This window comes from Oncorhynchus masou, chromosome 9, assembly GCF_036934945.1.
Source record: "Oncorhynchus masou masou isolate Uvic2021 chromosome 9, UVic_Omas_1.1, whole genome shotgun sequence".
Lineage (NCBI taxonomy): Eukaryota > Metazoa > Chordata > Actinopteri > Salmoniformes > Salmonidae > Oncorhynchus > Oncorhynchus masou.
The window spans coordinates 55,312,480-55,327,632 of record NC_088220.1 but is presented as its reverse complement, the minus strand read 5'-3'; positions in this window follow the sequence as shown (position 1 = coordinate 55,327,632).

The following is a 15,153-nucleotide window of genomic DNA, read 5'->3' as shown; positions in this document are numbered from 1 at the left end:
TCGAGGAGGAAGAATGGGTATGGAATATACTTGAAGTTGTATGAAAGGAATCTGGAGAGGGTGGGAGTGTTTAGGTTCCTGGGGGTCTGGATTGACACTCGAATGACATGAGCAGAGTATATTAGAAGAGTAGCTGTCAAAGGAAAGAAAATATTGAATGTTGCTTGTCAGGAAGGGAGTGGGGGCAGATAGAATGCCATTGAAAATTATATATACAGCGCCGTTAATGTCATCAATGGATTATGGAAGTATAGCATATGGATCAGCAGCTCAGACATCTTTAAAAAGCTAGATGTTATCCAGGCTCAAGCCCTAAGAACATGTTGTGGAGCCCTCAGGACCTCCCCGGTGGCAGTGATGCAGGTAGTGTCACACACAAACCCATCTGTTTCACTTGTCTTTGTGATAGTCTCCACCCCCCTCCAGGTGTTGCCCATCTTCCCCATTATCCCCTGTGTATTTATATCTGTGCTCTTTGTTGGTCTGTTGCCAGTTTGCCTTGTTTGTCAAGTCAACCAGATGGTTTTTGTTCTCAGCTCCTGATTTCCACAGCCTCTCTTTTTTCTCGCCCTCCTGGTTCTGACCCTTGCCTGTCCTGACTCTGAGTGCGCCTGCCTGCTGACCTGTACCTTTGCCCCACTTCTGGATTATTGACCTCTGCCTATCCTGAGCCTGCCTGCCATCTGGTACCGTTGCCCCACCTCTGGTTTACTGACCCCTGCCTGCCTTGACCTGTCTATCGCCTGCCCCTGTTGGATTATTAAACCATTGTTCATTTGTCTGCATCTGGGTCTTACCTTTATACTTGATAGGTAGAGTTGGGAGAGATACCGTTCAAGTTAAGAAGACAACAGCCATGACATATTGGGTAAATCTACAAGGACACAAGGTTACACGTCTTACAACAAAAAGGTGCTCCTAGAGTGCTGGGAACATGAATGAAATCTGAATAAAGTTTTGGGTGGATAGGCAATTGCATGGCGAGAGAGATGGGGTTGTTTGGGAGGGAGTTTAGCCCCTCTCTGGTTCTTCCTGCCATCCCACCTCCCTCAACCAGTGATAGATCTAGGGTTGCTTGAGAGGGTAAGACATGTTAAGGAGTAGATTCAGTTGTAAGTGAACATTTAAGGACACAGTGCTATGCCTTCTTGAATATATTCACAGATGGATTTGAGGACAAGAGCAGCTTTTACTTTCCTGAGTTTAAGGTGGCAGTGACAAAAATAGCCATGAACAATGAACACTTTTTATTTTAACTTAATATAATACATCAATAAAATCAATTTAGCCTCAAATAATGAAACATGTTCATTTTTGATATAAATAATGCAAAAACAATGTGTTGGAGAAGAAAGTTCCTTGCTCAGAACATGAGAACATATGAAAGCTGGTGGTTCCTTTTAACATGAGTCTTCAATATTCCCAGGTAAGAAGTTTTAGGTTGTAGTTATTATAGGACTATTTCTCTCTCGACCATTTGTATTTCATATACCTTTGACTATTGGATGTTCTAATAGGTACTTTAGTATCGTCAGCCTAATTTCGGCTTGAAGTCATAAACAGCGCAATGCTTGAAGCACAGCGAAGAGCTGCTGGCAAATGCAGGAAAGTGCTGTTTGAATGAATGCTTACGAGCCTGCTGCTGCCTACCACCGCTCAGTCAGACTGCTCTATCAAATATCAAATCATACACTTAATTATAACATAACACACAGAGATACGAGCCTTAGGTCATTAATATGGTAAAATCCGGAAACTATCATTTTGAAAACAAAATGTTTATTATTTCAGTGAAATACGGAACCGTTCCGTATTTTATCTAACTTTTTATCTAACTTTATCTATCTAATTTAAATCATCCCCCGTTTGGCAAAGTTGGCTGTCTTTGTTAGGAAGAAATGGTCTTCACACAGTTCGCAACGAGCCAGGTGGCCCAAACTGCTGCATAAACACTGACTCTGTTGCACAGAACGCAAGAGAAGTGACACAATTTTCATAGTTAAAATAATTTAATGTTAGCAGGCAATATTAACTAAATATGCAGGTTTAAAAATATATACTTGTGTATTGATTTTAAGAAAGGCGTTGATGTTTATGGTTAGGTACACATTGGTGCAGTAACAGTGCTTTTATGCACTTGTTAAATCACCCGTTTGGCAAAGTAGGCTGTGAGTCAATGATAAATGAACTGTCATGGCTCTCGTCGGAATGTGGATCGGACCAAAGCGCAGCGTGATAAGTGTTCATGATTTTTATTGATCAAAACACTCGAACAAAATAACAAAGAGAAAAACGAACAGTTCTGTAAGGCAAATAAACTATACAGAAAACAACTACCCACAAAACACAGGTGGGAAAAAGGCTGCCTAAGTATGATTCCCAATCAGACAACGATAGACATCTGCCTTTGATTGGGAACAACACTCTGCCAAAAACAAAGAAATAGAAAACATAGAAATAAAAAACTAGAATGCCCACCCTCGTCCCACACTGGCCTAACCAAAATAGAGAATAAAAGCCTCTCTATGGCCAGGGCGTGACATTAACAAGCACCACATTGATTACATGCAATGCAGGACAAGCTAGATAAACTAGTAATATCATCAACCATGTGTAGTTAATCACTAGTTATGTTAAGATTGATTGTTTTTTATAAGATAAGTTTAATGCTAGCTAGCACCTTACCATGGCTCCTTGCTGCACTTGCATAACAGCTGGTCAGCCTGCCACGCAGTCTTCTCGTGGAGTGCAATGGAATCTGCCATAATCGGTGTCCAAAAATGCCGATTACCGATTGTTATGAAAACTTGAAATCGTCCGTAATTAATCGGTCATTCCGATTAATAGGTCAACCTCTAGTTGATGGCCATACTCTTGGCGGCAGACTGGGTGGAGGAGGTGAGGCCAGACAGGGTAGTCATCTACTCTGACTCCTGTGCAGCACTGATGAGCCTAAATTCATGTGTCTCAGAGCAGACTGGATGTATTGTATGAGGTTTTGCAGTGTTTGTATAGAGTGAAACAGATGTTTTTTTTGTGATGTTCCTCTGGGTACCAGCTCATGTGGGAGTAGAGGGGAATGAGGAGGAGGGTGTTATCGCCAAGCAGGCTCTTAAACATCCTAATGTTGAGATGGAATTGCCAATCAATAAAGCAGAAGCCAAGGGGTTGATAAAAACAGTGGTTAAAAACAAATGGCAAGAGTTGTGGAAAGGGGAGGGAAAGGGAAGACGCCTGTATAAGATGCAGGAAAAGGTGGGGGCAGGGAGGTCATCAGGCTGAGTGAGAAGGGAGGAAAGTGTAGTCACAAGGCTGAGACTGAGAAACACAAGGCTCAATAGTCCTTTGAAGTTGGTGGGGAAACATCTGACTGGTAGGTGTGATCATTGTCAGGAGGAAATGGAGACAGTGGAACACGTTCTATTTTCGTGCCAGAAATATGGAAGTGAAAGAAAGAGTAATGGGGTTGAAGAGCCCGAATTTAAGTGAACTGATGGGAGAATGTTCAGGGGATGTAGTATTTAATTATGTATTTAGTTTCCTTAGGGAGACAAGGATATTGGGTAGGATTTAGACCTCCACTGTTTCTGGTCCACACTCCAGTCCAGTTGGTGGCGGTAATGCACCTTAAAGTTGGTTGCCAACTGCCATATAAATCTACAGAAGAAGAAGAAGTTAAAGAAGAAGAAGAGGCCTCCCGAGTGTTGCAGTGGTCTAAGGTACTGCATAGCCGTGTTTTAGGCATCACTACCGATCCGGGTTCCATCCCAGGCTGTGTCATAACCGGCCGTGACCGGGAGTCCCATTGGGCGGTGGACAATTGACAATCTACTGGCAAATCCTTTTCATATTAATAACATTTTTATTTAACCAGGCAAGTCAACTTAGAACAAATTCTTATTTACAATGACGGCCTACCACGGCGACGCCAGGCCAATTGTGCGCCACCCTATGGGACTCCCAATTACAGCCAGATGTGATACAGCCTGGATTCAAACCTCTTGCACTGAGATGCAGTGCCTTAGACCGCTGTGCCACTCGGGAGCCCAAAAGAAAAAGAGAAATTATGAATAGAAATTATAGATAAAACATGTCGGTGCTCATCGGCAATTGGACATAAACATTACACAGCAAGTTGGAAATTGCAAATTGAGTGGTTTGGAAGGAATCAGTGGCTAACTGCAAGCATTGCGATGCAATCACTAGTCTGCTATTCAGTGCAGTGGATGTGCAGTGGATGTGTGATCCAAGTCTGGGTTTAAGGGTCTCTTTTCCAAGCTTAAAAGGATAAACACTCAACATTGGCCATTGTCTATCCAGCATGACTTCTGCAGCGTTCAAAACAACTAGAAACTCGGAACTGGGAAATTTCAGACTTCAGTAAGTTCAAGACAACTGGGAACTCTGAAAAAAATTAGCTCCGACTGGGAAAATACGTTTTGAATGGTCATCCAACTCGGAATTCCAAGTCGGGAACTTGGGCCTCTTTCTAGAGCTCCGACCTAAAGATCACTAACGTCATGATTCAGCCTTGCTTTTTTCAGAGTTCCCAGCTGTCTTGAAAGCACCATAAATCCAGAGAATGCCAGACTTTGATGACAGAGGTTGTTGACAAAATTTTCCCATGAAGGACCATCACGCTGCCTTCCTGTTCAAGTGAGCACAGCACGACAAGGTGTCCAAAACTGTCTTGTGTGCTTTTGCATAAATTATGTAATATGCCAGGGAGATATGTATACTGTAGCTAAGACAGTAATACTAAGTGTATGTTGTGTAGTAAGCTAGCCCATGTGCCTCACCCTAATAATGTGGTCCCTTTTCCCCTCATAATTTAGCCTACTGTTCTGACTTGGTGGTGCACATGTATCCTATAGCCTGTTTTAGACAAATGTCATCATCGAATAATGTAAGAGCTTTCATTGTCTGCTTATATGCCCCCTTTATTTATCATACGGTTCTGACTTGGTGTACAGGGAGAATACTGTAAGAACTGCCTATGTTCTGAATTCTGTCTCTGTACATTTCAAAAGTGCTGAACAAATAATTGTATTGACTATGTACATCCTCGCTCGCTCATTCATGTTTTAATCGAAATTACGGATTGCCTCTTATCCGCTCGTCCCCGCATAGTTTGTACATCTCAATTGTCAGTAGAAACCAGATTTGTTTAAGTAAGTCAGCCATATCAGCTATGTTTTTTAAAAGTCTGTAAATGAGGCTGAGTGAACTGTTTCACTGCCAGACGGCTCCTGTAGCGATGGTAAGCTGTTGGGACTGCTGTTGGAACTCTCTAGGCCCTAACATTTTGTGGGTACCGTTTGTCACGTTATAGTCCAATTAATGTACTATTTAGTGGCTTTGCTGGCATGTATCTAATTGTGTTGTTGTTCAGTTTGCCCCACCAAGATTGACATGCTAAAATCGTCACTGCACTGGCAGCATTTCAAGCTGAGGGGTGAATTTATCCCGTATGATCTGACCCATTACATAAACATATCTGCAACATAATTCTGTGCACTCCTACAGATGAAGTCGGAAGTTTACATACACCTTAGCCAAATACATTTAAACTCAGATTGTCACAATTCCTGATATTTAATCCGAGTTAAAATTCCCTGTCTTAAGTCAGTTAGGATCACTACTTTATTTTAAGAATGTGAAATGTCAGAATAAAAGCAGAGAGAATGATTTATTTCAGCATTTAATTCTTTCATCACATTCCCAGTGGGTCAGAAGTTTACATACACTCAATTAGTATTTGGTAGCATTGCCTTTAAATTGTTTAACTTGGGTCAAACGTTTCAGGTAGCCTTCCATAAGCTTCCCACAATAAGTTGGGGGAATTTTGGCCCATTCCTCCTGACAGAGCTGGTGTAACTGAGTCAGGTTTATAGGCCTCTTTGCTCGCACACGCTTTTTCAGTTCTGCCCACACATTTTCTATAGGATTGAGGTCAGGGCTTTGTGATGGCCACTCCAATACCTTGACTTTGTTGTCCTTAAGACATTTTGCCACAAATTTGGAAGTATGCTTGGGGTCATTGTCCATTTGGAAGACCCATTTGCGACCAAGCAATGGCGGTTTTGGGGCAGTGGCATCTTCCTTGCTGAGTGGCCTTTCAGGTTATGTGGATATAGGACTTGTTTTACTGTGGATATAGATACTTTTGAACCTGTTTCCTCCAGCATGTTCACAGGGTCATTTGCTGTTGTTGTGGGATTGATTTGCACTTTTCGCACCAATCTACGTTCATTTCTAGGAGACATAACGCATCTTCTTCCTGAGTGGTATGATGGCTGCCTGGTACCATGGTGTTTATACTTGCGTACTATTGTTTGTACAGATGAACGTGGTACCTTCAGGCATTTGGAAATTGTTCCCAAGGATGAACCAGACTTGTGGAGGTCTATAATTGGCTGATTTCTTTTGATTTTCCCATGATGTCAAGCAGAGAGGCACTGAGTTTGAAGGTAGGCCTTGAAATACATCCACAGGTACACCTCCAATTAACTCAAATTATGTCAATTAGCCTATCAGAAGCTTATAAAGTCATTACATAATTTTCTGGAATTTTCCAAGCTGTTTAAAGACACCGTCAACTTAGTGATGTAAACTTCTAATCCACTGGAATTGTGATACAGTGAATTATAAGTGAAATAATAAATGACTTGTCTCATGCACAAAGTAGATGTCCTAACCGACAAGAAATTTGTGGAGTTGTTAAAAAACAAGTTTTAATGACTCCAACCTAAGTGTATGTAAACCTCCGACTTCAACTGTATGTCGGTGCAATTGCCATGTTCAAGAGTAGCGAAGAATGACAAACAATTAGCCAATGATATTGATAATGCCTGTTATGCATGGTTTTGTGTGTTAAATGTTAGGATATTCTTGTGTTTAAAACTACTCTTGTGACTACAAATGTCTGCGAGAGACCCAGTATTTCAGATAATCTCTCAAATTTGACCAGGAGATGGGGTTATTTGACCAGATACGCTCCCAGCCCAGAAGCAGAACAGCACCTCAGTGCAGGCATACATAAAACAAAATGAGATGTTTGCATGCACGTGAATGGTTGGATGGATATGTGAGGTTATTTGTATGCTATGGGCTCCTGTATCAAAGGAAGGTACCCTAGTGGTTAGAGCATTGGGCCAGTCACTGAAAGTTTGCTGGGTCGAATCCCCTGAGCTGACTTGGTGAACATCTGTTGTTCTGCCTCTGAACAAGGCAGTTAACCCACTATTCCCTGGTAGGCCGTCATTGTAAATAAGATTTTGTTCTTAACCTAGTTAACCTAGTTCTTGCCGAGTTGAACAAAGTTTACATTTTTTTTAAAGGACCAAGACTGTGACAAATGGCTGGAGCATGACCATGAGGTCATACTGGGTGATAAATATCCCAGCAATCTCCAAATTGGTTATATATCTCACTCCCCCTTCCCAATACCCCAACCCCTTGAGAAACTCAGACATTTGCATGCTATGATGAATCTATAATTCATGCAATCCATAGCTCTTTTTGCAATACCATATACTTTGGATATTGACATCTATGTTTTTCCAATTCTGCTGTTACTGTTCAATGCCATCACCCTGACTTAATGAGATGGAAACAGAGGAGATTCTATTAGATTCCACTGTGGGGTTGAATTGTCTGGGTCATTCAGCTTTACATATGACACCACATAGATTTGGCTATTTCTATTAAATAAAATACAGTTTTTTTCGGTCACAGAGCTGGATTTGGTTCATTCTCTAGGACCTGTTTTCACAAAGTGTTTCAGAGATGTAGTGTTGATATGGATCAGGTTCTAGGTAATCTTATCCATTATTATCTAAAAGGCAAAACTGACTGAGATCAACACTCGTACTCTGAGAAGCTTCATAATTTGTGTTTGTGTACTTATATGATATCTTAATTTGAACAGGTTCTAATACAAGGAAAATAATCCTGCATCAACAGGAAATGTGAAATATTACTTGGATTCTAATTAATTGTAGGGAATGATTATTTTTTGTTGATAAATGATAAATCAAGTCTGATATTTTAACTGGGAAATTACAAACTTTAGAAGCCTTTTCAAACCTTGAATACACTACAATTTGCATTTCCTGCTGCACAGGACAATTCTCTGAGACAACAGAGTGATCAAATTAAGAGAGCACACCTGTTTTGAATGAATTTACTTTCCAACTAATCACATGCTAATTGGGAATGGAGTCTCTGGTTAAAGCTGAGTGTGATTAAGCAGCCTGCAACAATTCTCTCTGACGTCTTGCCAATTGCCATGTGTCATACTGCATTACTTTATGACATCTAAATATTGTTCTGTTTTTCCTCATCATTTTCTCAGATGCTCTGTTGGCAAACACATTGTTTTGACAGGAGACAAGAGCACAAGTCAATGTGACAGCAGACATAAGGCTCTTATATCTCTCTTTTTTCCTCTCTCCTCACCTTTCTCTGTTGTTGTGGAACTCGAGTCTCCTTCTCTCCTGTTCACCATTTCTTCTCTGTTTTTCCTCCATCCTTTTGGACAGCTCACACACTGTGACACTCCTCAGGGCATGAGCAGTTTAGTGCTAATATAGCTTTAAAGGTATATTCATTCTAATTTCATACAGCACAAAAGGCACTGCTCTTACACTGATGACCACAGGGCATTGCCATTCATTCTTTTCTCTTCCCTTCCTCTCTCTCCTATTCTCCATATTCCAGAATCCTCTCTTTCTCTCTCACCCAGTGTTGAATTCTTCCCCTCCTGCATTCTCTCCATCCATTGTGAAGGGGTTTCCTTTAGTTAAAACTGAGATCTTAGGCCTTTATTTATACTGTGCCACAGTTCAAAGCAAGGTGTCTTCTTAATGATTTCCAATAGGTCCACCCCGCCCACCCACCCACCCACCCAGCGACCGTTCAGCTCAGACTTCATCACGGATGGCTCGTGTTCAGTCCTTGTACCTCTGAGGGCATTGATTTAACTCTAATTTGTTTTTCTTTGTGGAGAGCGGCCTCCCATTGGTCGGTGCAGATTCAATTTAGATTTGTGTGACACACAGGGATCGGCTTGCCCCAACCGCTTCCTTTCCTGTCTACCTGGTACCTCCATTATGGGTACCAGACTTTGGAAGATGCATTATTAAAAAGCTGTCCTCTGTTGTATTTGAAGACGCGGCAAGTCTGGTGTTTGAGCTCTTGGGCTTCCTGGTCCTACGTATGTAAGATGAAGATAATTCCACCACCACAGTCCCCACTGGGCACAAACTGGTTGAATCAATGTTGTTTCAATGTAATTTGTGACATGGAATCTACATGGATAATATATTGGATTTGCAAAAAGTCAACAACGTAAACTGTTGTTTTATGGTGAAATTTCTACCACAGGATTATGTCATCATAGTAACACATCTTTTTATAAATTCCTAATATTAAGTTGCACCCCCTCACCCCCCCTCCCCCCACAGGTATGCTGGCCCATGTTGACTCCAATGCTTCCCACAGTTGTGTCAAGGTGGCTGGATGTATTTTGGGTGGTGGACCATTTTTGATACACACGGGATACTGTTGAGGGTGTTGCCCGTCAGGAAGTCTAGGATCCAGTTGCAGAGGGAGATGTTTAGTCCCAGAGTCCTTAGCTTAGTGATGAGATTTGTGGGCACTATGGTGTTGAACGCTGAGCTGTAGTCGATGAACAGCATTCTCACATAGGTGTTCCTTTTGTCCAGGTGGGAAAGGGCAGTGTGGAGTGCGATTGAGATTGCGTCATCTGTGGATCTGTTGGGGCAGTATGCGATTTGGAGTGGGTCTAGGGTTTCCGAGAGGATGCTGTTGATGTGAGCCATGACCAGCCTTTCAAAGCACTTCATGGCTACTGACGTGAGTGCCACGGGGTGGTAATCATTTAGGGAGGTTACCTTTGCTTCCTTGGGCACAGGGACTATGGTGGTCTGTTTGAAACATTAGATATTACAGACTCAGTCAGGGAGAGGTTGAAAATGCCAGTGAAGACACTTGCCAGTTGGTCCGCACATGCTTTGAGTACACATCCTGGTAATCCGTCTGGCCCAGAGGCTTTGTGAATGTTGACCTGTTCTAAGGTTTTGTTCACATCGGCTACTGAGAGCGTTATCACACAGTCATTAAAAACAGCTGGTGCTCTCGTGCATGCTTCAGTGTTTCTGGCCTCGAAGTGAGCATAAAAGGGATTTAGCTCATCTGGTAGGCTCGCATCACTGGGCAGCGTGTCTGGGTCTCCCTTTGTAGTCCGTAATAATTTTCAAGCCCTGCCACATCTGAATAGCGTCAGAGCCGATGTAGTAGGATTCAATCTTAATCCTGTATTGACACTTTGCCTGTTTGATGGTTCGTCTGAGGGCAGAGCAGGATTTCTTATAGGCGTCCAGATTAGTCTCCCACTCCTTGAAATCGGCAGCTCTAGCCTTTAGCTCGATGCAGATGTTGCCTGTAATCCATGGCTTCTGGTTGGGATATGTACGTACAGTCACTGTGGGGATTACGTCGTCGATGCATTTATTGATGAAGCAGATGACTGAGGTGGTGTATTCCTCAATGCCATTGGATGAATCCAGGAACATATTCCAGTCTGTGCTAGCAAAACAGTCCTGTAGTGTAGCATCTGCGTCATCTTACCACTTTTGAGCGAGTACTTCCTGCTTTAGTTTTTGCTTGTAAGCAGGAATCAGGAGGATAGAATTGTGGTCAGATTTGCCAAATGGAGGGCGGGGGAGAGCTTTGTATGCATCTCTGTGTGTGGAGTAAAGGTGGTCTAGGATTTTGTCTTCTGTGGTTGCATGTGACATTCTCGTAAAAATTTGGTAAAACTGATTTAAGTTTGCCTGCACTAAAGTCCCCAGCCACTGGGAGCGCCACTTCATGGTGAGCATTTTCTTCTTTGCTTATGGCCTTATAGAGTTGGTTGAGAGCCAGCTTCGCTTTGTGGTGGTAAATAGACCGCTACGAATAACACAGATGAGAACTCTCTTGGTAGATAGTGTGGTCGACAGCAATACCTCAAGACTTCTTTAATATTAGACATCGCTCACCAGCTGTTATTGACAAAAAGACACACACCCCCACCCCTTGTCTTACCAGAGGTCTTGTCTATGTTCTGCCAGTGCATGGAAAATCCGACGAGCTCTATATTGTCTGTTTCTTAGTTCAGCCACGTCTCGGTGAAACATAAGATGTTACAGTTTTTAATATCCCATTGGTAGGATAATCTTAATAGTAGGGCATCAATTTTGGAAGGCATTGGGAGTTTACTCACTCGCCTACGGATTCTCAGAAGGATCCCTGATTTGCGTCCCCTTTTCCGGCATCTTTTCTTCACGCAAAAGGCATGGATCTGGGCCTGTTCCAGTGAAAACAGGATATCCTTCTCATCGGACTCGTTAAAAGAAAATGTTTCTTCCAGTCCGTGGTGAGTAATCGCTTTGCTGATGTCCAGAAGTTATTTTCGGTCATAAGAGATGGTAACAGCAACACAAGTTAAAAAATAAGTTACACAAATGCAAAAAAAAAAATTAATTGCACAATTGGTTGGGAGAACGTAAAACGTCATGTTCTTTGGCGCCATCTTAAATCTTCAACCAGCTTCATGAGGAATGTTTTTCCAACAGTCTTGAAGGAGTTCCCATATGTGCTGAGCACTTGTTGGCTGCTTTTGATTCACTCTGCAGTCCAACTCATTCCAAACCATCTCAATAGGTTTGAGGTCAGGTGATTGTGGAAGCCAGTTCATCTGATGCAGCACTCCACCACTCTGCTTCTTGATAAAATAGCCCTTACACAGCCTGGAGGTGTGTTGGGTCATTTTCCTTTTGAAAAACAAATAATAGTCCCACTAACCTCAAACCAGATGGGATGGCGTAAGGCTGCAGAATGCTGTGGGAGCCATGCTGGTTAAGTGTGCCTTGAATTCTAAATAAATCACTGACAGTGTCACCAGCAAACCACCCCCATACCATCATACCTCCTCCTCCATGCTTCACGGTGGGAACCACACATGTGAAGATCATCCGTTCACATACTCTGCGTCTCACAAAGACACAGTGATTGGAACTAAAAACCTCATATGTGGACTCATCAGAACAAAGGACAACTTTCCACCGGTCTAATGTCCATTGCTCGTGTTTCTTGGCCCAATGAAGTCTCTTCTTATTATTGGTGTCCTTTAGTAGTGGATTCCTTGCAGCAATTCAACTATGAAGGCCTGATTCACGCAGTCCCCTCTGAACAGTTGATGTTGAGATGTGTCTGTTACTTGAACTCTGTGAAGAATTTATTTGGGCTGCAATCTGAGGTGCAGTTAACTCTAATGAACGTATCCTATGCAGCAGAGGTAACTTTGGGTCTTCCTTTCCTGTGGTGGTCCACATGAGAGGCAGTTTCATCATAGCGCTTGATGAGTTTTTGCGACTGCACTTGAAGAAACTTTAAAAGTTCTTGAAATGTTCCATATGGACTGACCTTCATGTCTTAAAGTAATGATGGACTATCGTTTCTCTTTGCTTGCATGAGCTGTAATGCCATAATATGGTCATGATCTTTTACCAAACAGGGCTGTCTTCTGTATTCCAACCCTACCATGTCACAACATAACTGCATTCATAACTCGATTGTGCCCTCGATCTGTAAGAGTTTGTGAGTGTTTTCGATGACAAGCCAATTTTCTTCAGCCTCCTGAGGTTGAAGAGGCACTGTTGTGCCTTCTTCACCACACTCTCCACTACTGTCCTGTTAATGTGGATAGGGGGGTGCTCCCTCTGCTGTTTCCTGAAGTCCACGATCATCTCCTTTTTTTGTTGATGTGGAGTGTGAGGTTATTTTCCTGACACCACACTCCGAGGGTCCTCACCTCATGAAGCTGGTTGAGAGAATGCCAAGAGTGTGCAAAACTGTCATCAAGGCAATGGGTGGCTACTTTTTATTTTATTTGTTTAACACTTTTTTAGATGTTTCAAATGTGTTATTTCATCATTTTGATTTAGAAAATTGTAAAAATAAAGAAAAATCTTTGAATGAGTAGTTGTGTCCAATCTTTTGACTGGTACTGTATATGTAATTAATTTGAAGACAAACTGGATATAAAGCCAAACTAAGTCAGTTGCAAAAAATATACACTACAGTTGAAAGTTTGGGGTCACTTAGAAATGTGCTTGTTTTTGAAAGTCCTCAACTGGCAGCTTCATTAAATAGTACCCGCAAAACACCAGTCTCAACGTCAACAGTGAAGAGGCGACTCCAGGATGCCGGCCTTTTATGCAGAGTTCCTCTGTCCAGTTTCTGTGTTCTTTTGCCCATCTTAATCTTTTCTTTTTATTGGCCAGTCTGAGATATTTATTTTTCTGTGCAACTCTGTCTAGAAGGCCAGCATCCCGGAGTCACCTTTGACATTGATACTGGTGTTTTGCGGGTACTATTTAATGAAGCTGCCAGTTGAGGACTTGTGAGGCGTCTGTTTCTCAAACTAGATACTCTAATGTACTTGTCCTCTCGCTCAGTTGTGCACCGGTGCTTCCCACTCTTCTTTCTATTCTGGTTAGAGACAGTTTGTGCTTTTCTGTGAAGGGAGAAGTACACAGCGTTGTACGAGATCTTCAGTTTCTTGGCAATTTCTCGCATGGAATAGCCTTAATTTCTCAGAACAAGTATAGACTGACGAGTTTCAGAAGAAAGTGCTTTCTTTCTGGACATTTTGAGCCTGTAATCAAACCCACAAATGCTGATGCTCCAGATACTCAACTGATCTAAAGAAGGACAGTTTTATTGCTTCTTTAATCAGAACAACAGTTTTCAGCTGTGCTAACATAATTGCAAAAGAGTTTTCTAATGATCAATTAGCCTTTTAAAACGATCAACTTGGATTAGCACAATGTGCCATTGGAACACAGAAGTCATGGTTGCTGATAATGGGCCTTGTACACCTATGTAGATATTCCATAAAATATCTGCCATTTCCAGCTACAATAGTAATTTACAACATTAACAATGTCTACGCTGTATTTCTGATCAATTTGATGTTATTTCAATGGACAAAAAAGTTGCTTTTCTTTCATAAACAAGGACATTCCTAAGTGACTCCAAACTTTTGAAGGGTAGTGTACATCTCTATCAAATGTTGATATTTGGTTGCGTTGACAACCAAACATAATTCAATATCACTTTTGCAATACAGTAAAAAGTGTAATAACTTGTCGAGAAGTTAACAAATTATATGTAGGATTCAGTTCTTCAACTAAACTAAAAAGCACAGTGGTAACACATTAAGTTGTTGCATAAATACAATGTATCTGAAATTGTATTCCCATTTGAACTTGGTTGTGCTTTCAGATGGTTGAAAGCACAGTGAAAACACATTGGGTATACAACAAACTTCTGGATGTCTTTTTGAGTGGGTGAATAAAGGTTGAAATCTCATTGATCAACGTCTCAACCAAATATTACCCACATTTCCATGTTGAAATGACGTGGTGTGCCCAGTGGGATTGTGCTGTGCGTGGTGGTAAATAATGACAAAATGAGCTACTGTATTTTTTATTATTTTCCTACCTCTCTCAGTATGAAAACATAACACCTGCTCTACTTCTCTACTTTGACTAAGTACAGATGTAGGATCTTAATTTGATTACTCTTTTGTTGCTGAGAATTTTCCAGCACAGCAGTACATGCACATTTGTAGTGTATTCAAGGTTAAAAAGGCTTCTATATTTTTGTAATTTACTCTTTAAAATGTTAGACTTGATTTGCCCTCATGAAAAATGTATCAACCCCTACAAAAAAATCCATAAATTATATTCCACATTTCCTGTTGCTGCAAGATTATTTTCCGGCTGTAGCAAACGGTCTCAAATTAAGATCCTACGTCTGTTAATCTCTGTGGAAGACTCAGCACTGGCAGCATTGGCATTTGCAGCATTGTCCTGCCTTGAACTGCTTCCATCTCCATCACTTCTTCATCCGACTGGTCCCTGTCTGAGAGTGGATGGATTTCTGGGACTGTACCGTCTTGGTTGAGTTACGCTGCAGAATTGTTGATTACCTTAGCTGTTCTGGTTCCAGAGGAATATCTTACACACACACACACACACACACACACACACACACACACACACACACACACACACACAC